This window comes from Ornithodoros turicata, unplaced genomic scaffold (genome assembly GCF_037126465.1).
Source record: "Ornithodoros turicata isolate Travis unplaced genomic scaffold, ASM3712646v1 Chromosome12, whole genome shotgun sequence".
Lineage (NCBI taxonomy): Eukaryota > Metazoa > Arthropoda > Arachnida > Ixodida > Argasidae > Ornithodoros > Ornithodoros turicata.
Window position 1 is genome coordinate 671,454 of NW_026999301.1, and position 22,560 is coordinate 694,013.

General features: G+C 45.2%; 1 protein-coding gene across 2 annotated transcripts in view; it reads right to left on the reverse strand.

The window, feature by feature from the left end:
* Nucleotides 1-9,646, reverse strand: part of LOC135371743 (filaggrin-like) — a 29,986-nt gene extending 20,340 nt beyond the window's left edge. For both annotated transcript variants that reach the window (XM_064605713.1, XM_064605711.1), the window contains exon 1: nucleotides 9,363-9,646. The gene's annotated coding sequence lies outside the window, so the exon portion shown is untranslated. The remainder of the gene's footprint in view (nucleotides 1-9,362) is intronic.
* Between the last annotated feature and the right edge of the window lie 12,914 nt (nucleotides 9,647-22,560).

Genomic DNA, 22,560 nt, shown 5'->3' on the forward strand with positions numbered 1-22,560 from the left:
TGAAAATATTTTTGCAAGATGGCAAATTCAGTTGCCACACAAGTGCCGTTTACCCCGTATTTTTCCGTCGCCCCGTTTTTTTATAAAGTCCGAATGACACGTTTTTTAAAACACCCTGTATATAAATATAAGATAAGCTATTGTGTTTCAGTTATAAAGCAGGAGTTATTCATCCAGAACCCTCAATTGTGCTGTTGAAATAGCGTCGTGTACCAAACTCAACGAATAAACTTCCCGCGCGGGGCCTGCGATGGCGATGAGTCTTCCCCACAATATTCATTTTCTGTGTTTGGAGCAAGGTCTAATACCCCTGTCACACGGCAAATTGAATGTCATTCCCAGCGAATGTTCGCACTGAATGACATTCGTTTCGTGTGACACGGTGAAATCAAATGCGAATACATGCGAATGATATGCGCCCAGCGAATGGGTTTGGGGAACTCATTCGCTTTTCCCTCTCCCTAGTTTCCCTAGTTCAATACTTTATCACGAATTTGATAACTTTTGACGCGAAGGAAGGAAGGCTAAACACTGTTTTTCGGAGAACTACCGTGGTTCCCAGTCGCCACGTTGCCAAGTGTGGTGCAGATAGGCTTCTTAGTTGTCTTTACTTATGGGAATTAGCCAATTAGGTGTATTTGAAAAGGCAACGATTCTGTGAAATAATCTAATGTTTCGCTAGATTCGAGCAAAACAAATAAAACTATAACTAATGTACCTGTATAATGCTTCATATGTTTGGCCCTGGTGTCTTAATTATCGACACTGACATCATTTGCGAAGGTCATTCTGTTTCTTCGTGTAGCTCGATGTAAGACAAACGAATGACATTCGGTGCGATTGTCATTCGCTGGGAATGTCATTAGGTTTACCGTGTGACAGGGGTATAAGTCTACAATTTTGAAGTCTTGTTCTTCGGTCACCAAGAAGCAGTTCCTCTTCAAGCAGCGTTACTTTACTAGCAATAGCACGTTACTTATTTTTAGTAAGGTAGAGCTAAAATTTTCGGCTGTTGCATTGCGGCAACAAAAAAAGTTGTCTTCCCACAGAGCCTTCAACGGTTACATCCAAGCAACCTGATGTGTACAGGTCCCGACAAAAGTTTACGGAACACGCGAGCGGTGTATTTTCTCCTCGGTACGACACCCTAGCGGCAAGCGGAAGCTGGCGAAGTCAGACCAGCTCACTGCCTCAGAGGGGTGGACGACTGCATTCTTAGCGACACACAGCGGTAGTTTCGGTATGATTACTGTTGTACGTGCCCGCGAAGTGAGTTGGATTTTACTGTTGTGCTCGTCAACAACTTGTGACTCACGTCAGTTGTTTATCAATCAATCAATTATCAATGTCAGCGTCAATTGTTTATCAGCTCGTCACGCGTCGTTCATAATAAAGCAACTGTTTACAAGATACCTTTCTTTCTCTTGTCTACGTATCATTCCTTTCCAATAAAAGCAATACACCGTAAAGTGTTGCCACCATGATTCATCCTTGTTATCACGATGATAGCGGCGAGCTCCCTGTCTCAACAATCGTTGAATCACATGTTGTTGGCGAGCACAACAATAAAATCCAACTAACTTTGCGGGCACATACAACAGTAATCTTACCGAAACTATCGCTGTGTGTCGCTAAGAGCGCAGTCGTCCACCCCTCTGAGGCAGTGAACTGGCCTGATTTCGCCAGCTTCCGCTTGCCGCTAGGGTGTCGTACCGAGGAGAAAATAAACCGCTCGCGTGTTCCGTAAACTTTTGTCGGGACCTGTACAACAGCATGTTTTGAAAGAGATGCTCAAGTCTCTGAGTTTCACCCGACTTTAAAGCTTTGCCAAACCACATGTGACACTCATAACGTAATTCCACGCCTGCAAACATCCGCAAAATAAGTGTGCTTCGACAACGAATTTGGTCGGAAATCTTGCGTGCTATCAATCCTGCTACCTAGGACAGCAAGGCTGACGAGGACAGAAGAACACGATATATACATATCTGTCCTTTGATGAGATAAACGTCTCATCACTAAGATGTCCGCTGTTTTTCCGGCAATCACGTGACACAGGTGGTGCGGATTGCAACGGAAGGCACAGGTGGTGCGAGTTTGAGCACTTCGCACGCTGCTTCTGATAACGAATTCAGCTGGTCGTTTGAGTTCAGGCATGCGTAGTGCGCCGATGTAGGTCCCGTGCAGGAAAACTGCGCCAGTGCTGCTTACACCGATCCGTCCAGCAGATCATGCCAATAGTGCCCAAACACTCATGTACAAGATTGAGTCGCAGCCGCAGGTCAACAACGTTAATAACCAAAATCGACATTCACAACCCGCATTCATACCATCCGAGTCCGAGTCCATCGTCGTCCGGGTTGCGCGAAAAAGTATCCGCGACGCATAGTTATTCACCTTCAAACGCTTCGCACGTGGACAAAAAAAATAAAAATTCCGTCGACCGCCTCAGCATAAAGCGACGTGTAACTACTGCTGCTGCTTAAGCTATTTGAACTGGACAAACTTGGCTCGTCCAAAGCATCCAATATCTGCAGTAGGTCTGCCGGTTCCATGGCGGCCATCTTGAGCAAGTGCAAGCCGTGTCAACAATTGATATGAAGGTGAGATGGAACGGAAAGCGGAACTTGAGAGCTCGTGTTCCGGTCCACAGCCCCTGTGTTCTCGGTACGGCCTAACCTGCACGGATTCAGTGCTCGCGAGCGCACACTGCACGCGAGCGACCAGCGCAAGATGTTGCCCTGAAACGACCAGCAGAACATGCACGGTCGAGCCGGTGCAATTTTTTTCGGCGCAAAACGACCAGCTGAACATTGAGTCGTTCTGTGTGTTTTTCTGTCCGCGTGTGTCTTCCGTCTGATGGTGTCATTGTGGTGAAACTTTTTTGTTTGTGGGGGTGTGTTGATTATTGAAAGCGCGTACCCCCATTGACGGCTACAAAGGATGGAATCGGCACAACAAAATTCGCATTGTGTCCGCTTATGGTGCCGTGCCCTCGTAGGAGTTTATCTGACTTGTTGCTTGTTTGGTCGCTGTGCTTTGTTTGATATTGTACGAAGGTATTGAACTGATCCGTGGGCCTGACTCCAAAGTAGAATGACGGAGAAGATGATACAGGGCTAAGTAGAACTAAGAAGTAGTATTGAGCCCATGAGAAACGACTTCACTGACGAAGTTGAAGAAATGACTGCCCGGCTTACTAAAATTGAAAACTCACCCGAAGAAACAAAACTATTGTTGGATAAGTTAAGGGGGAATCACTTCTTCAGAAATCTATGAGTGATTTTCGTTCGCACAAGACACGTGAACGCCCTAAACTATCATCTTAAGATTGGTACTGGCGTGTTCTCATAGCTTTTCTCTAGTCAATGACGTATTTTTTCGAGGACAAGGTTGAGCCGTTGATTTAAATTAAAGTTTGGTGCATCCCGAACATGTGCTGCCATCTCGATAGACTGCCGCACACTAAAATATTTGCGAATTCGGACTCAATACAAATCAACGGATAATCCTGGAATTCTAGAAAATGTGTTCAAGGCCAAAGCAAGGAGAACGCGGCAGTACTTCTGTTTTGACGATATTTAAGGCTACGGTCTCACGGTAGCCATCTTGAATTTACTTACGGACTTGCTACGGCGGGGCGCCACCGTCGCGGTTTCCGTGGATGACCCCGTTAGGGAGAATCGCGCGTGGGACAGGTGTCCCACGCGCGATTCTCCCGACTGGACCCTTTGACCTTGAGTTTCTTCATTATGCCATTGTACCCGGTGTTTATACGTGTGTAGAAGGGAGGATTGTCTCGTAAAAGCCTTCTGAAACTGTCGTGCAAGACGGCGAGTTGATTTTCGTGCTTTCGTGGTTTGAGTAGCACGGGGGTAGCTGCCGCGCGCGTAGCGTGTGACGAAGACTGTGCAAAATATAATATATTTGAGATATATAAAAATATATATCTCAAATGCAAAATGGTCAAACAATCGTCATAAAAAATGGACGCAAATACTAAATAATTGCAGTCAGCTGTGAAGAGTCTGTTCACGTGCCGATCGGTAGCAGTTTTGTCTCAATACAGCTTACAGAAACAGGATTTCTTGAAATAAATTATGAAATTACCTCTTCCGTTGAAACTAGAAGTTCAACTCGCAGTACGCACACAAAATGATAAGAATCAAAGGAATGGCATAACCGAAGTAAAATAGTAAATGTAACCTGTCCGTATTCCGCATAGTAGCGGCCGTGACTAGTAGGTGAAGATAACTTTTTTTTTTTCTATTTGGCTGCGATTCGTGTTATCGCTTTGTGAGATGACGAGAGGTGTGATCTTTCGCCACGAAATGTGGTCATTTCACTAGTTTATTTCAGTCGTCTCCATCGCATTACGCGGCGCTGATTGCCCACAGTTTGCCGTGAGACGATCGCTGTATTTGCGAGTAAACGGAGGATCCGTCTACAAATTGCAGAGTTCAATCCAAGAAATTGCATTTGCATTGCAAGATAGTTATCGTGCGACAAAAATTCCTCGTAGCAAAATTGATGCGACAGCACTTCTTCCCCTTGCCTACATAATAAACATCTACCGTGGTGCCCCCTCCTTCCATGCTCCGGTTCTTCGCTCAGTTCCCCCACATGTAGAAAACAACGAAACTAGTTGGAAAGAAAAAGGAACGAGACAAAGACGCGCGTGCTCTGGGGGAACCGGAAAAAATGTCCCCGGAAGAAATGTCCCCTGGAAAATATGTCCCCCGGAAAAAATGTGCCCTCGAGAAACATCCACTTTTGGTACGCGTGGAATTTTTGCGAAATCCTCGGTTGCGATATTGCAGGTCTTGAAGTCCTCCGGCTCAAAATAAATACTAAAATTCCTAACCACTTACTAAGGGTTTTTACTTTGAAAGCTCGGCCTACTTTCACTTGCGATTTCTCGTAGGGCTGCAATCAATGCAATCAACTGCAATCAATTTCACGTCCGTTGATACAACGTGACACGGGTTCGAATCCTGTCACCAGGTGTGCTCTCTGACGTTTTCCTTGGGTTTTCCGTCGGACTTTCCTGACGAATATCGGCTCACTTAGCCCTGAAGTCAACCCAGGACGCATTCTAGCCCCCTGTCACCCTCCCTCCTGCTGTCCTCTGTCCACGCCTGTACACCGCGTACAGCAATAGTTGCTTCGCGGCGCTAACACGGAAAAACATTTTCTCTGCTAATTAGCACAAATGTGAAGTGTCACAGAAAGTAGTTCGACGTCCAGTTTCAACAAACCAGGAGAGAAGACGTCATTCGGAATAACCAGGAGTATGTCAAGTTCTTTTTTAGAAGTGCGCAGATCGACGTGCACGGTGATGTGTAAAGAGGGAAATAAAATGCGGGGGTAAAGCAACAAAATTGACAGACAAAAATATATTTCAATATGTCTAGCGGTATCACATCTCGGGAGCCCCATGACTGTACAGGCCGCATTGTTGCAAGACACAAGGAAGTAAATTCATCAAAACTGACCCACAGCGACTACCTAGGCAAAGAAATGCTATATGTGAATAGTCATTTTAAAATGGAATTGAATACGAATAAATTAAGCTACTCGTTGAATAACCGTAATTGGATACATATACAACATTTATTGGAATACAAACATGTACGGTACGTATATGTATGCGTAAGTATAGCGCTTACTCTTTTTTTTTTTTTTTTGTTCTCCACGTGCCGGGTCTCTTCAAATATATTCGGTTCAGTAGAAGCATCAAGTCGATTTGGAATTCGAACATTGAATTCCATATTTGATTAGGAAATGGAATAGGATATACGATTACTCGCTTCGGTGCTCAAAAATCTAAACATTCACACCGTCCTATATAGTAAAAAGTCAACGTCCGAAGTCAACCAGTACACGCGTACCAAAAGTGAATTTTCCTCAGGGGACATTTTTTCCGGGGACGTTTCTTCCAGGGAACATTTCTTCCGGAGCAATTTTTCCGGGGCATTTCTTCCGGGGACATTTTTTCTGGGGACATTTCTTCCTGGACCCGTGCTCTGGGGAAGGGGATTGGCTTATATTCTTTTCTCTCTGAGCAATAGTATTCACGCCTAGCACTGACAATTGTTTTGTAACAGCCTGCTTTCCGCCCCTAACAGGCTTCCCTGTCATAGAAGTTGTCATTGGCACTGGGAGACCGAATTTGATTCGTCATGCGCAGCGAAGGGCGCAATTGTAATGATTCGAGCCTATTGTGATAATTGCAGTTTCATTGTGATAAGTATTACAATAATAACGAATACAGTTCTATGACATTTGACAGCAGGGCTGCTTGTCCGTCGCGTAGCGAAAAGATTGCAACGAGACAGCTGTTGTACGAAATGCCGCAAGCGTTCATTGTACACGCACGCATTGCTTACTAGGGGCAAAAATAGAATGCTACGATTTTTAGTTCTGTACACAACAGTTGTTTCGATCCAAAGCCAATATGTTACTCTGTGGAAACCTTGCAAGAATGTCAGAAATATAAGCGAAGAGACACTCAAGAGCCAAGCTCTAAACAACAGTTCCTGCATAAAACAATATTTTATTGCCTAAGCGTTGTCTGGGCTCTACTCATCATGGTTACATGTTCGTCATAAAAATAAAAAAATACCTTACGAGGCAGCTTGGCAGTAGCGCCGGTACATATTTCCTTCCGGTAGCCGTACCACGCTACGTTTCGGAATGAGTAGCGGCGTTTCAGAGGAGTAGCGAATAGCGGTACTCCGCTACCTAACTGCCGACCGAAGGGACAGGACGCAGACAAGCTGGTGCATAGCCCGGTTCCTTCCGTTCGATTAGAAACAATGAAGCAAAAAATAGAAAAAAATAAAGGAAGATGAGTTTGGGAGACGGAAGATAATTAGCTCGTAGCCTTTTCTGTGTTCACATTCATTGCCTACCAGTGACAATTCTTTTGTAGGAGCCTGCTTGTTGCCCCTAACAGTTTTATCTAACACGCAGGATGTCAGTGAAACTTGCAGCAACCGAATATGATTCAGCGGCGAGGTGCGCAATTGCTATTATTCAAACGTATTGCGATAATTAGGTTCATTACGATAATTATGTTGATGATACCGACTACAATTTTATATTCCCTTGAGACCATGGCTGCTTGCGCACCGAAGATAGTGCTGCACGAAATGCTACAGTCGTTCATTGTACCGCTAGATTTGGTCCGCAGGCACACTACACGCATGTATTGCTCTCTAGGCGCAAACATAGGGTTCTACGATTTTTAGTTCGTTCACAACAACGATTATGAGCCAAGGCCAATATGTTAGGCCGAGGACACGTTGCGAGAATGCGAGAAAGACAAACAAGGAAGCACAAAAGAGACACGTTTCGAATAACAGCCTTATGCGTTCCCCCACGATTTTCTTTTACAATTAGACAGGTGGTACAAAAACCGAAGGAATGTGAACGGGCGCGCTTTCCCATTATTTGTCTCGGTCATCTGTCCTCTTCTGGCCGTGTGCCATGCTAACCCGATTGCAGCAGGTCAGTGGTCGGAAATCTCGTGCAAGTTGGTCTATTTCCTGCTCTTGCATAATGTATTCAAAGTGTTAGAAGACTTTTGTGGGAGAAGAATGTATACGATAACTTTTCACGAGACCGCAGGACGTTGGAGAAGGTAAAAAAAGAAAAAGAAAAAAAAAAAGAAGACGAGAACATATGGTGAGACTAAAGGAATGTACGGGTCAAATTTCAGGTATGTTAGTACGGGCATTGTGATATTGCTATGAACATGCCCATGCTGAGTTCATCGTACTGAGTTCATCGTGCGGAAGCGGCCATTCGCTTGCCGAGGGTAAAACAACGGGATGAGGCAGTGAGGCAACTGTAGCAAACATGGAAAAAGAGGAGATGGTACACAGCCATTAGAAATTGGTAAATGCATATATTGTTTATGATAACATCCGGGTCGACCTGAACCGCATAACATCGTACGCTCTTGGATAGCCGCAAGTGAAAGTTGGCACCACTGTGGTAATCTGAAAAAGTCAAAATGCACAAAAACTTGGCAATGCTCTCATGGGCAGAAATGAAATATCGAAGTGAGATACACAGCAGAAGATAGTTCCAAACCTAGAGAACGCTGTCCATCCTCACCCTTTCACTCCTGTGCTGTACCTCAGACTATCAAAAAAAAGAAAATAATCGGGGGAGAGTCGTAATGCAGGTGCTTCTCAGTCTTGCCCCCAGAGTCAAGGCAATGACACTAGACTAAGACCACTGATGCCTAAGACCATACAAGGGGGCAAAGACCCCACCTTGGATTGCCTGCGGAGAATAACAAATAAATAAGAGCAAGCGCACTGCACCAGTACAAAGCTACAATCACTTGGTTACAACTTACCGTTTCTCTCTCGCCAGCCGCCGACGCAGCTTGCGGACTGATTTCCGACCGCAACTCCGCGGTTTCCGAGGATTCTTGCACGGCCGTGTCATTGCCGCGCGTTTCCAGTTTGTACGAAGCGGCAGCAGCAACGATACTATGAACGTGCAGCCTAACAGTTCAAATCAGAACACGACAGTCAGCACCTGTCAAAACGGCGTAGATGAATGCGTCCCGCGGCACAGACAGAGTGACGTAACGAACACAAGTGACGCAAGCGCCACCTTTCGCAGAATACTGGAGTTGATCACACGGTAGTTACATGCTCTGCCACGATGTGGCCACCGAAAATCCTGTTTAGTTTCGGTTTGGTCGGAATGTTTCGGAATGGCTTGGGAACGTAATAACCTGCGGTGTGGTCTTCCAATCATGCTGAAATTTTCAGCAATTGTTTTGCGCATAATTGCCCATCCACTGCCACTTCTAGGCTGGGGTGGTGACATTAGAACACCTCGAAACAGGAAGCCAAAGAAAGACATTTTTTCATGTTTTTCTGAAGGCGCTTCCGGATTATAGGCGTCATATATCAATAAGAGCGAGACGGTCCACCCTCCACGTATCACAGAACAACACAACGCAACAAATTGTGCGCCGCTATCTGCTCTCCCTTTTGCGCCAGTTTCGTACAAAGACCACCCATAATCGGAGATATTGGCATGTTCCAGGCCTTATGGCGCCGCAACCGCATGCCTGGCCGAAAATCGGAAGACGGTCCCCCCGAGTCAAGAATCATAGCTTCCGAATGGCACCAGTTTCACCACCAACAGACGAAAATGAGAGCTACAGGTTTGGTACAAAGTTGCCTCTTTTTAAGGGGGGAGTGAGACCATAGCCTTAACGCCGTTTCTGAACGCTGAACGCTCTATTGTCTTGCGAAGAAGTGATTAGCTATACATCAGAATGTACTGTAAAAGACTTACAGAGGAGGATCGACAAAGAAGAAGCAACTTACTTCTGTTTCGCTATCCCGGGTCTCGTGATGAGGTCACCAAGAAGCTCTATGGAAGATATTTCACGAAACACTTGGCGTCTCAGGGTCCACCATACAGCGCATCCACAGGTTAGGACATAGGACGGATGATAAACAGGGACCTATAATTATGAGATTCTTCAACTCTGCGGGGAAGGACATGATTCTGAAAGCTGCCAAATATCTAAGGGGAACACAGCATTCCCTTAGCAATGATTACTCTCGTAGGACACAAATAAAACGAAAAACTATTAGAAAGTGCAGCGAGTGAGAAAAGAAACGGACAAAAGGTTATTCTTGTACACGACGGTCTCACTGTAGATAACAACGCTTATCGTTGGGATGACCATATACCGACGCTCAATATGAAGTATATCAGGCTTTCCGTCAACGTAATAACCAGTGACGTTCGTGTCACCTGCCGAAAAAAATATGCTTTTTAGATAAATGCTAGAAGTATAGTGAATAAAGTATCGTGTTTTGAACATTTGTTATTTTCGCACAATCCTCATGTGGTTGCTTTGACAGAGACCTGGGGGCTTAATCGCTTCATCGTCGTTACGGTCGTTACAAGCTAACGAGTGGCGGGAAATTCAAAAAGGTGGGCACGTGAAACATTGCGCGTGACGTGTACCACGGCCTTCACGTATCGCGCGAAGAGCCACGTGTTTTATCACGTGCCCACCTTTTTAAATTTCCCGCCCGCCCTTTTCAATTTCCCGCCACTCGTTAGCTTGTAACGACCGTAACGACGATGAAGCGATTAAGCCCCCCTGGTTCCACCAGCGGCATGGCCGAGTGGGCTAAGCCGTCCGCTTGTTGGTGGTGCTTAGGTAGCTAAGTTCGTGCTGAAGACTGGGAGGTGGTGGGTTCGAATCCTACGAACAGCTGTGGTGTTTTCCCTGGGTTTTCCGAAGACTTTCCAGACGAATGTCGGCACAGTTCCCCTGAAGTCGGCCCAGGACGCATACTGACCCCCTGTCACCCCACTCCTTCCTGCTGTCCTCACTCCATCTGCCCACGTCTGTACGCCGCTCCTAGCCACAGTTGCTTCGCGGCGCTAACATGCAATAAAAAAGGAGGTTGCACCGGGATATAGCTGGTTCGGATGTAATCCCCCAGATTACAAGTTACTTCGTAATGACCGTGGTGGTTCTTGCGGGGGTGGAGTGGCAGTTGTATGTAAAAATAGCTTATCCTATAATCTGCTGCGCATTTCCGCCTGAGACAATGTGGTGGAAAATTAACACTGGGCAGACATTTTATTGTTGGTGCTGTGTATGTCCTAATTCCCCGTTATCGTTTCAAACTTCCCTTCACGACTGCATAGTACAGCAACACGACAGAACAATTCTCACGGTTGATTTTAATCTTCCAGACATATTCCCATATGTCTGGAAGTATCTCCCCACATATATGAGAGACTGTACTTAGAGTAGGTAACAGCTTTATGGTTGTGCTTTCTTGTGATTGTCGTGTTTTTTTATATGTATCCTTTTCCTATTGTTTCCCCCCTTATGTAATGCCATAGCAATGGCACTTAAGGTATATAAATAAAAAAATATGCTGGACCGACTGTCTGTTGATCTGTCTGGGTCCTGATAAGCGCAATGCTGAATGAATGAATACATGCATGTCAGAAATTGCATTTCCTTTTTGTAGTACAGCTTTGTTCAGAATGTTCAGGGTGCAAGCTACACTTGCCAGATCGATTCTTGATTTGGTGTCTGTGTCTAGTTCTATTGAAAATCTGCAAGTGTCAATAATCGATGGTATTTCTCATCATGACATTGTCCCTTTAGAATGGGTGTAAAAATCCTACTAGTCGACTCGTCAACAATTATAGGGCTCCAAACGATAACTGCATTCTGCTACGCTTAAGGAAATTCCGATGTTGCTAGTGAACAGCGCTGGAAGACTACGACTGGGAATGGTTTGTGGCTATATTTTAAGGGGGTGCAACACCCTCCTGGCCAAATGGCATTCCTCGTGCATTTTTCAAACAGCATAACTCCGCAAGGAACTGCTCAATTTGCATAAAATAAGTCTTGAATGGAAGATCTCAATGGGTTCTAGTACTTAATGGTACCAGAAATTCATCACTTTTTTGATGGAAATGTTTCCGCAGACGTGTGAAATTACGTTACGCGCTTCCTTCAATTCTGTTGGCTGGTCACAAAATAAATAGACCTAAGGTGAGAATTTTAATCCCATTAAGTACTAGAAAATTATGTCTAAAATCGATATGTCCCGAAATATTTTGTTTATGTCGAAGCATATAGTTGCTACACGGATTCTCGTGAGCAATGGTTAGCCGATGCTGACCCGCTGGGATTTTGGCTGTGCGCGGTGGTGCCATCTGTCTGCGTGCCACAGAAATCTGCACAAGTGGGAAAAGCCGGATAAATTGCACAATCGGTCTTTTCGCATGTGATAATAAATGGAGTGTGGGCGCAGAGCTATCGCTCTTATCTCGGAATCCTTCGTTCCGTGGTTGTGCTGTGCCTCGACAGTCACGGTTCTTCGCATTCACACACACACACATAAATGGATGATGATGTGGTCGGTTTTTCACATAGCAGGAAACCTATCTGCGGAAAACGGATGAGACGCAAAGAACAAGTCTTGAGCTTGTACCAGAAAAGGCACCTGGATAATCTTTCAGTAGGTGCATTCTTTTTACTTGCTCCCCCAGCCCCCAGCACAAAAGGGCAGCACCCCTGCATTCTTTTCACAAAGTGCAAGCTGCTCTTTTGCACTTTCGCATTCTTTTCATGGTGCGCCATCTCTGTTCCAAACCCTAGAACCCCTGCACCACCTTGAGAGGAGGAGCAACGGAGCGGGGCAAGAAGCAGACGACGAATTCTCTCGTGCATTCTTTTTATGCCACTGGGTGGCTGCACCTTTAGAGAACTTTTTCCTTGTGTCCTTGCCCCCTCAGGGAAACCGGAGAAACGGGGCTGTACTGTTCTTATTGAAAAGAATGCACCTAGTAGTATACGACTCTCACGAATCAAGCGATCGAGAGCTAGCAGAAGCGACAGTACGCAAAACGTGTCTGCAGGAACGTCCGGGAATTGAGGGCGAAGCACTGTGGGCTATGTGCACTTGTTCAACAGATTTCAAGCTTGGGAATCCACAGTCCGTTCAACTGCACACTTACAGACGGGGAGATAACGTAAGAAAAGAGGAATGGATCGCGGAACGAAATTACGCTGCAATGCAAAGTGTGCTTGCTGAAGGCCGTTGTAGATACTGAGGGCCCACCAGATAGCATGTCAGATTCTACGGACGTGAACACAGCAGCTGTTTCCGTGGTGCTATCCATAGGGCTGGGTATACCGTGAGCGGATCTATAATGACTACCTGCTTCCAGAGCTCGTTGACCCACACGTATACACTACGTAGTATGCCGATCAGGGACCCTGATTACAAGAAGAAATACCACTCGCAGGAGCGGTCCTCGTAGTGCAACCCTTTCGCCAGACTGTGTATTCATACTGCAGTGGTACAAGTACTGTAATTCCCCTTTTGTCACACAGCTGTCATTTGCTGTGCTTACAGCTCACCCCAATGGGGCTTTCATCATCTAATTCAAGTTATTGGACCAAGTGGCCGAAACCTCTGCTCCGCCTGCGGTGTCATGACGAACATGAGCACATTCCCGTGCAGCGTGGACTGCGTCACACACAGGGACACTGTGCGCTAGCTAGCTTATCACAAGAAGCCTGATTCCTGTATGCTTGTGTGTCCGTGGCGTTTCTGCTTGTGTCCATGGGTATATTGTGGAAGCTTATCTCTTCTATTCACCTTTTTGACTTTTTTTATATACTAGTTTTTTATATACACATAATTCAGCACTTCTTAGTCGGTATGCCGCTTAACTGAAATATGCGCAACGCTGAGTTGTTGAGCTTATTGTCCAATCACATTTGTGTGCGCCACTCGCATCCTGTTATAGACAACACTCAAACGTTACGTTGTCTTGAACTGTCCTTGTGGATTAGGACGTGCTGTATGAGGGATGGGAGAATTTTTTTTCATGGGGTAAAATACTACAGGGAACGGTAACACTAATGTGCCACAGGTGACAGTTGACAGCTCTACAATTTCGATGTTCTGCATTTTGTGTACTAAAACATCTGGCAGCGAACAGTTTGGCTGACAGTTAAAACATTGGTGTAGAACGTGGCGTAGAACTTGGTATAGAACTTCGCGGTACGCCAGATCGCCGTTCTCCAGGTGTGGGAACGGAGGGACTTGTTGCAAGCACGGTGGCCGAGGTCAGCGTCCGCATCTCATTGGTCACAATTTGTGCACTGAGCTTGCCTCAGAAATTCCAGTGCACAGCTGTTGGTGCATGACACCACACTAATGATCTGGGCCTGACGATGGTGCAGTCATTTTCCTGTTCACGAAATCATCCCGACGATTCCGAGTACACAGAAGCACATGTGAGCTTGCTATGAATTTATTCATGAATTCATTGGGGCATCCGCAAGCCATACCACTCCATTGCTTCCTGAATAGGCCAGCGACTGTTTTTCAAATTCATGTAAAGGTCTGCGCAATCAGCTGCTGTTCTTTTTTGTTTCTCCGCGGTTCCACAACGAGTGTTGGAAACATTTGGTGTGCTCGCGAGGATCTGTTGAATGAAGTTGTCGATCCGTCTGCTATCACATGCAGAAATAACAGATAACACGCGGACGCTGTTCTCAAGGTGATAAACGCAAGCTAGAGGTCGAAGGTAAAAGAACAAAGCAAGAGGAAAAGAGTGCCTTGTAATCCTTTCCGCTGATATGGTGGAGATGGATCAGTCGCGTAATGTAACATGTAACCGTCTGCCGCCGTAGTTCCAGGAGCGTCCGCAGTGAACGCTAGGTAATCAATTAGATCCTCTTGTGCTCCATCTGCGGAACTGACGAAACGCGGAGGGTGTTGCACCACCTTAAAGGGACAGTCCGGGAAAACCGGAAGTTGATTTTTTCCAACTGCCACTGAGGCTTACATGCTGGGTGGAAAGTTTCAGCTCACAAAATGGCGTGGTTTTCGAGACATCGAATAAAAAATACTCCTCTGAAGACATCCGGTTTCGTTTTTCTCCCTCGCATACTCCTTTCCCCAAGAATCCTCTATGTACGTCAGCCGTCACGTGAGCATGACGTCCCCAATGGACAAAGTGGAGCGGAGGACTGCGCCGTTGCTGGGAATGCAAAGAGGTGTTCTTGTCTGAGTGTACTGAACAGAATGCTACGTCATGATACCTGTGTTTACATTGACGCTACTCTGCATTTCAGTCTACATAACGCGTGATTGCTACTCAAAAACATCATAATTGACAAATGCTAGCACGCAACAATCAGCTATCGCGCAAACAGGCATGCGCAAGTCACGTGCGGCATTGCTCTTATGCACGTCACGCGAGAGCTCGCTGCGGCCTTTACTCAGGACCAACTGCGGCATAGAAAAAAGTCGATTATAAATCGTGCGATACGATTTCTTCTGAAATATTTTGCACAGTTGCTGTGAGGAGTATTAGAAATCATAAGGCGGTGTTTCCCAGACCTATGTTTTCGACCGGACTGTCACTTTAAGGATTGCGTTCTCTTTTGCAAGGATAGATATGTGGCGGCCCGGTGACGACGATGACGACGTGCCTCTGCTGCCACGCGCTACGGCGCTGGCACAGCAGTTCTACCGGCACCGTCCTAGCGTGAGGTCACGTCCATCTGCCCGCTGGGACATTCCATCATCGCCGGTCAGGACTCATCATCAGGTCAGGACGTTGGTCATCGTCATCGTTGGCGCGTGTGGACGTATTCTGCGACAGCTCCGGTGTTAGGCTTAAAATCATTCTCAAGAGATTGCTCGTTTTGTATCCTTTTGTTAGTTGTGTGAGTGTGGTTTTCAAGTGTGTGTTTCTAGCGCTGAACGGCTTACAGAGTGTAGCCGGGTCTCGTAGGCTGAGACGCCGGCAGAGCAATGGATGAGGGCCAGGACGACCGCATCCTGGTCTTTAAGGTAAGAGCCCCTCAGGGGTACTTTGGGAAGGATGTTTTGGATGCGTGTAAGACGGTAGCCCCCGGCAGGGTCCGCGGTGCACAGAATCAGGGTTATGGCTTCTATGAGGTAGTTATGAACGATATGGAGGGTGTCAGGTTACTGAAGGAAGAGGGAGGTGTAGTGATTGGTGGAAAAAGGGTAGAGGCATATTATTTGGGAGCGAAAATGCGAAGGATAACGGTATTTCGATACCCCATTGATTATCCTGATACCGACTTGGAAAAAGAGTTAGGACAGTATGGATTGGTGATCAAGACTCAAAGGGAAAAATATGGTGGAGAGCATGAAGACTGCGAAACTGGAACAAGATTGGTGATCATGGAGCTTAATGGGGACCTGCCAAATTTTTTGACGGGGAGGGGTGTCAGAATTGAGTGCCTGTATCATGGGGTCACACGGAGATGTGCGAAGTGTGACGCAACTGATCACCTGGCTCGTGATTGTAAGGCTCATAGATGCCGCTGGTGTGGGTCTTATTACGAGGTGGAGTGCGGGAAATGTAAAAGAGACTTGGCAAGAAAAAGGAACGTCCCGGCGGATATAAGGCCATCGGCTTGGGGAGGTGTGGTTGAGCCAAAGAGTACGCCATGGGTGTCAGAGGAGAACTTTCCATGTTTGGAAAGTACAGAACAGCAGGAAGTGCAGCAGGAGGTTGTGGTGGATGTAGTGGGGGGTGGAGGTGTAGATGTAGTGGATGATGTCAAGTTGGACACCACAGTCGTAGAGAAGGATGGGGAAGTTAAAATTAAAGAGGTTGTCAGTGGGAAGAAACAGAGAGAAATGGGGGCTTGTGATAACCAGCAAGAGGTAGGAGAAAAAGGTTTAGGGGAAGAAACGAAGGTCAGCAAGGAGGTGGAGGGAAGCATAAATGATGAAAGTAAGGGTGAAGGAACGGAAGAAAAGCGAGGGTCAGAGGTTCGCATTGGCAATGCTGAAGAGGAAGCAAGCCAGGACGATGCTTCCCCAGTAACAAGCACAACCTTAAGTGTGTCTTCAGTGTCACAAATTACATATTCTGACAGTGGAGAAAGCTTCCACACGATGGTATCAGAGGAAAGTGAAGGACAAGAAAGCGAGGAAGTTGACAAGAAGGGCCGTGGTATGGCTTTAAAAAGGAGAAGGGCATCTAGGAAGGCAAAAAAAGGTGGTAGAAAGGCGAAGGATGATATTTAAGACAAAGTTGTTAAGTTATTACTGGGTCAGGCAGTTCAGTTTCCTCCACTTCACTCCAGTCCATTATGACGTTCAAATTCCTAACATTTAATGCAAGAGGATTTAGAAGTAAACCGAAACAAAATGAAGTAATCCAACTATCGAAATTTTTGGGAGTTAACTGTATCCTAATTCAAGAGACGCATTGGCACAAACAACAAGAAGCAATGGAATTCGATGAAATATTTAACACAAAGTCGTACTGGAGTTATGGAACGCACAACTCAAAAGGGGTTGGTATCATTTTCCTACAACCAAGGAGCATAAGAGTACTTAAATTCGAAAAAGACATCGGTGGGAGAGTAATTACAGTGGATATAGCCCACGGAGGAGGAGTACTTAGAATAATTAACGTGTATGGGCCAAACAGAGCAAAAGAATCGGAGGAGTTCTATAAAGATGAACTTCCGTATTATTTTATTGGGGCTCACAATTTTATACTTGGTGGAGACTTTAACTGCGTAACTGATACTATAGATACATCATCAGGAAAACATTCCAACAGTTGTGGTGCTAGACACTTGGAGTGGGCAATACAAAAATTCCAGCTACAAGATTCGTGGCCAATAGCAGGTGGGGGAGGAACGGGCTTTACCCGCCTCAATAAAAAAGGGGGAAGTAGAATCGACAGAATATATATATCAAGTCGAATGGCACATAAAGTAAAAGACGTTAAAACTATCGAAACAATTGACATTTCCGATCACAGGGGTGTCTTGCTGGAAGTGACAGAAATGGGGTTTCCGGGTTCCCAACGTCCATGGAGAATGAATATAAAGTTGCTCGACCTCCCAGAAGTTGACCAAGAAGTCAAACACATAATCCAGAGAGGGGTCAAGGATAGTGACCATACTTTTATTTGGTGGGATAAGCTGAAAAATACTGTAAAAAAGTGCCTTAAGGCCTGGGGGAAGAAAAAAGCGCATGAGAAGCGTGCAATGACGCACAAGCTCCAGGAACACTTGCGGCGGTTGCAACAGTTCGGCGTGGGAGTACTCTCCGGTGTGAGCTACACCTCCGCCAAAGATCACCTCGCACTCCTGAGGGAGGAAAGGTGGGAGGCGTTGAGGTATATGGCGGCGAGGGACAGTCTAGAGAAGGAAGCCTGGTGCTCCCGGAGGCTCCTCTCTAAACATCTGGCTTTAGCGCAACCGCCCATGGAGGCCCTCATGACCAAGAGCGGACGAGTCACCAAGCAAAGTGAAATAGCCATTGTGGCAAGAGAGTTCTACGCTAACATGTTTGAGAATGGACTCACGGCAGGTGATTCCTTCTGCGGGGGAAAGGCAGGAAAAGGCATAGAACTTAGCTGCAAGGAGGTGCAGCAGGCTGTTAGAAGCCTGAAGAATGGGAAGTCGCCGGGACCCGACGGGTTTCCGGCGGAGTTCTACAAACGGTATTGGGACATCCTGGGCCCCTCTTTGGTGAAGGTGCTTAATGGTGCACTCCAGAAAGGTACACTTCCAGAAACCTTCCTGGAAGGAACGGTCACTTTGTTGTGCAAGGACCAGCAGCGTAAGGAGGAGTTGGGCGCCTGGAGACCCATAACGTTATTAAATTTAGATTATAAAATATTAGCAAGGGCAGTCGTGGGCCGAATACAAGGAAATATGGAAGAATGGGTGTCACTAGCACAGGGTGCTGCAGTTAAAGGTCGAAGAATTCAAAGGAAAATATGGGAGCTAAGAGATGTTATAGAATGGACAAGCAGAAGGAGAATAAAGAGTATTCTCCTTAGACCAAGACTCCTCCTTATGACCTTAGACCAAGAAAAGGCATTTGACCGGCTCAAACACGCGTATTTAAGAGATACATTAGAAGGAATTGGGACGGAAAATCCAATAATAAACACAATAGGAGCCATGTATGAAAACGCCAGGAGTAGGTTACTTATCAATGGGCAATTGGGAAAGAGCTTTCAGGTCAAAAGGGGAGTAAGGCAAGGTTGCCCCCTTTCTCCCCTGCTGTATGTGTTAGCCTTTGATAGGTTATTACGAGGGCTGAACCAGTCTGAGGCAGTGAAAGGGGTTGGATTACCTGGGGCAGTACAGTGTAAAACCATTGTGGCCTACGCAGATGATCTCACTATGGTAGTTCAAGGCGAAAAGGAAGTTGAGAAAGCTCTAGAAGTAATGGAAGAATATGGGACAATGAGCGGGGCGAAAATAAATAGAGACAAATCAAAATTGATATATTTAGGTGGGGAGAAGCCGAGGAAAGATCTGGGCTTGAGTATTGTGGAAGAGACCAAAATCCTCGGAGTCAGGTTTAATAAGGACGGGGTCTCACACAACAATTGGATGCAGTTGGAAAAATACGTGGAAAAATTGAACGAAGAGTATGTTGAACCGGGAACGCCACTTACAGCTCGAGCGCAGATTGTCAAAAGAATTATGATACCGAGATGTGCGTACCTGTTTTCTGTCGCTTACCCTTCTCCTGAAATATGCCGTAGAATTGAGAAACTCTGCTTTCAGTTTATATGGGATGGGAAAACGCAATGGGTAGCGCAAGAGAAAATGAAACTGCCTATTGATGTTGGGGGCCTACAGATTGCTGATCTGAAACAACTGTCAGAAGCACATGCTTTACATGGAATATATAGGATGTTGGATGGCAAGGACATCGCACAGCAGGTGACAAAATTTTGGCTGGGAATAAACATAAGACATTTTCGCCAACACGGGATAGATCATAGGAGTCCAATGTCGGAATGGCAGCCAGCAATTTATGAAGCAGGGAAGCACACTTTGCTGCAATTGAAAAGATTAGACAAGAGCAAAGACTACAGCGGAAGCTCAGTCGCTGAATTATACAGAGATCTGAGGGGGAAAGAAATAGAGAAATATCCATCTACAATAACAGCGGAAGCTTGGAAAAGAATTCTTAGTTACTGGTTAGAAGGCAAAAGAAAATCATTCCTGTGGAAAATTGCGCATGAGGTCATACCAGTGAGGGACAAGTTTTATCTGTGGGGTAAAAGCCGCAGAAGAGACTGCGAGCTTTGCGGTCAAATAGAAACGGTGAGGCACGCCGTCTTCGAGTGCAAGGTACCGATGTACCTGTGGTCCTGTTTTAAGAAATATTTTGGATTAAGTAACTTGACATTTGAAGAAGCTATGGGAATACATGTTGGGAAAGTAACCAAAAGACAACAGAAATTTTACATGTTAGTAGCAGTCGAAATCGCATATCAAGCTTGGGTAAACAGGTGTAGAGTGGTGCATGGTGGTGACTGCTGGGGTAAAGAACGAATGAGAAATATAATCAGCTATTACGTACGAACTTGGCTTGGGAGGGAGCGGTTAAGGTCAGGAGCAAAAAACTTCTCGAAACAGTGGCAGTGTAAAGGGTTCAGGGTAGTGGAGGGTACTATTAAATTTAAATTGGCAGATTAGTTAAATGAATTTAGAATATACTACCCCCGCAAGACAAGGAGGAGATCTATCTGAATTTTGGGGTGAGTTAACTGTAAAGCACAGGAGTGTTGACGCTCTTCTGAAGCACACGATACAGCGTTACACTCAAGTGCAAAAGCAATGGGGCAGAGTTTTAGAACTGATCTCAGTTGTTGACTTGGTTGGGGAAAATAAAGCAAATCAGTAAATTAAGGATATAGGGAGTGGTAGGCTAAAAGATAAGGAAGATGGGCTCACTAATTTTGTGACTCATCTAATCAGTCAACAATACAAGGACTCATGTAGGGGAACACCACCTTCTCTACAGATATGTCCCTAGTAAGCAGATAAGAGTCCGTAGGCAAAATACTTGGACCACACGGGAAGTTATTCATTTAAAAAGGCGCCTGAAGAGAAGTCGCAGTCGACGAACAACTAATCCTCAAAATTTTATTCCTCTAAAGAAGCAACTTTGTTAAAGTTACGACAGACCAGAGACAGTTTCTTCTCAAACTCCTTGCAAAAATTTATGACATTAAGTCCAAGAATATTTTGGAATTTGTTTAAAGGCCCTAACCGTAGTATACTGAGGAAGTTATCGTAGAGAACAAAATTTTATCTGGTCCTCCATTAGCTAGTGTTTTTAATTTCTTCTTTCAGACAGTTTTTTCTTTGATAATACTCTCACAGATTTGCCTGTACAGAGTAGCCATCAGAGCTGTGACATTTCTATGACAAGAGAGGTTATATTGAAAATGTTATGCCTTGACATAAAGAAAGCAACAGGTTCATATCAAATCTCCAAATAATTTTGAGACGCTTCGCCAAATGGGTTTCCTATTTTCTTTTCCTCATATTTAAAAATCTCGTGAAGACCGGGTTGTCCCTGAAGATTGGAAACGTGCTAAAGTTACTCCAGTATACGAGTGAGGCGATATGCATAATTTCACTAACTACCGACTAATATCCTCAACCAGTCAAATTTATTAATTGATGGAACCGCTAGTACCCACATAATGCAGCTCCTAGAGCGTCGATTTTTTTCCTCATTAATCAGCACGGTTTCCGCGAAGGTGAGTCCACTGTAATGGAATTGGTTGAAACAATTTACGACACTGCACGTTGTTTAAATGAAGGTACACAGGTTGACGTTCTTTCCTTGGATTTTCGCGAGGCTTTTGATAAGATACCTCACCGAAAATTACCTGATAAACTTATCCGTGCAGGCATTGATGAGGAATTGGTAGAATGTATAATATCCTATTTGTCTTACCGAACATAGAGTATGTTGATTTGCAGAGTAACTGATCCAAATTTGTTCCCGTTGCTTCTGGTGGACCCCAGGGATCTGTCCTGACTTTTATTATTCCTATGTTTTATTAGCAACATTTCTGCTGGTATCGATTGTTCCATTACTGTTCAACTCCTTGCAGACGATTGCCTCATATATTCACCAGTTAAATCTGTTTCTGACCAAGATAAACGGAGAATATCAGTTTTTAAGATAACCCAGTGGTGCTCAGACTGGCAGACGATAATGAATTGTGATAAAACCGCGTATACTGTCATATGCCAAACAAGAAAAAACTATCTTAGAATTTGATTACAGCCTCCAGGATAATGGATTGAAAAATGTTGATTCCTCCATGGACTTCAATGTTATTATTAGAAACGATTTAAACTAAGATGTTGTTCTTAATTCCGCGTTAGCGCCGCGAAGCGACTGTGGCTATGAGCGGCGTCAGACGTGGACAGATGGAGAAAGGACAGTAGGAAGGAGTGGGGGACAGAGGGGTTAGTATGCGTCCTGGGCCGACTTTAAGGGGAACTGAGCCGATATTCGTCTGGAAAGTATTCGGAAAACCAAGGGAAACCCTCAGACAGCGCAGCCCGTTACAGCATTCGAAGCCGTGCCACTTCCCAGTCTTGGCTTGGAAAGCGGCCACCCTAACCACTATGCCACGGGAGCTGGTTAAAATGGGATAGCCATGCCAATAATATATACGCGAAGGCTACTCGACGGCCTTGAACCCTAACCAGGAAATTCCGCTATAGAACATCAAAAGAAATTAAATTAGTGACATATAAATCTTTAGTTGGACCCTGCTTGGAGTGCGCATCTGCAGTCTGGGACCCCTACACAGGCACGCTACCCGAAAAAAATAGTGAAAATTCAGAGCTCGATTCATAGCACGATTCATATTATCTAGATTTAGAAGGACTTCGTCGGTCACGCGCGCGAGTACGCTGCGACAACTAAATTTAGACTCCCTCGCACATAGGCGTAAAATACATAGACTGAAACTGTTATTTTCTTATTACAATCATCAGTTAAACATAAATACTCATAAGTACATTAATAAAGTGTGCCCACGGTCGACACGTATAAACCATCCTAAAGTAGTCCAGCAGTGCAGAGCTAGAATAAATGTTTTCAAGAGCTCTCTCTCTCTCTCTTTTTTTAAGTACTATATATTTTTGCGGAAAACGCTTACTGCTCAAATAGT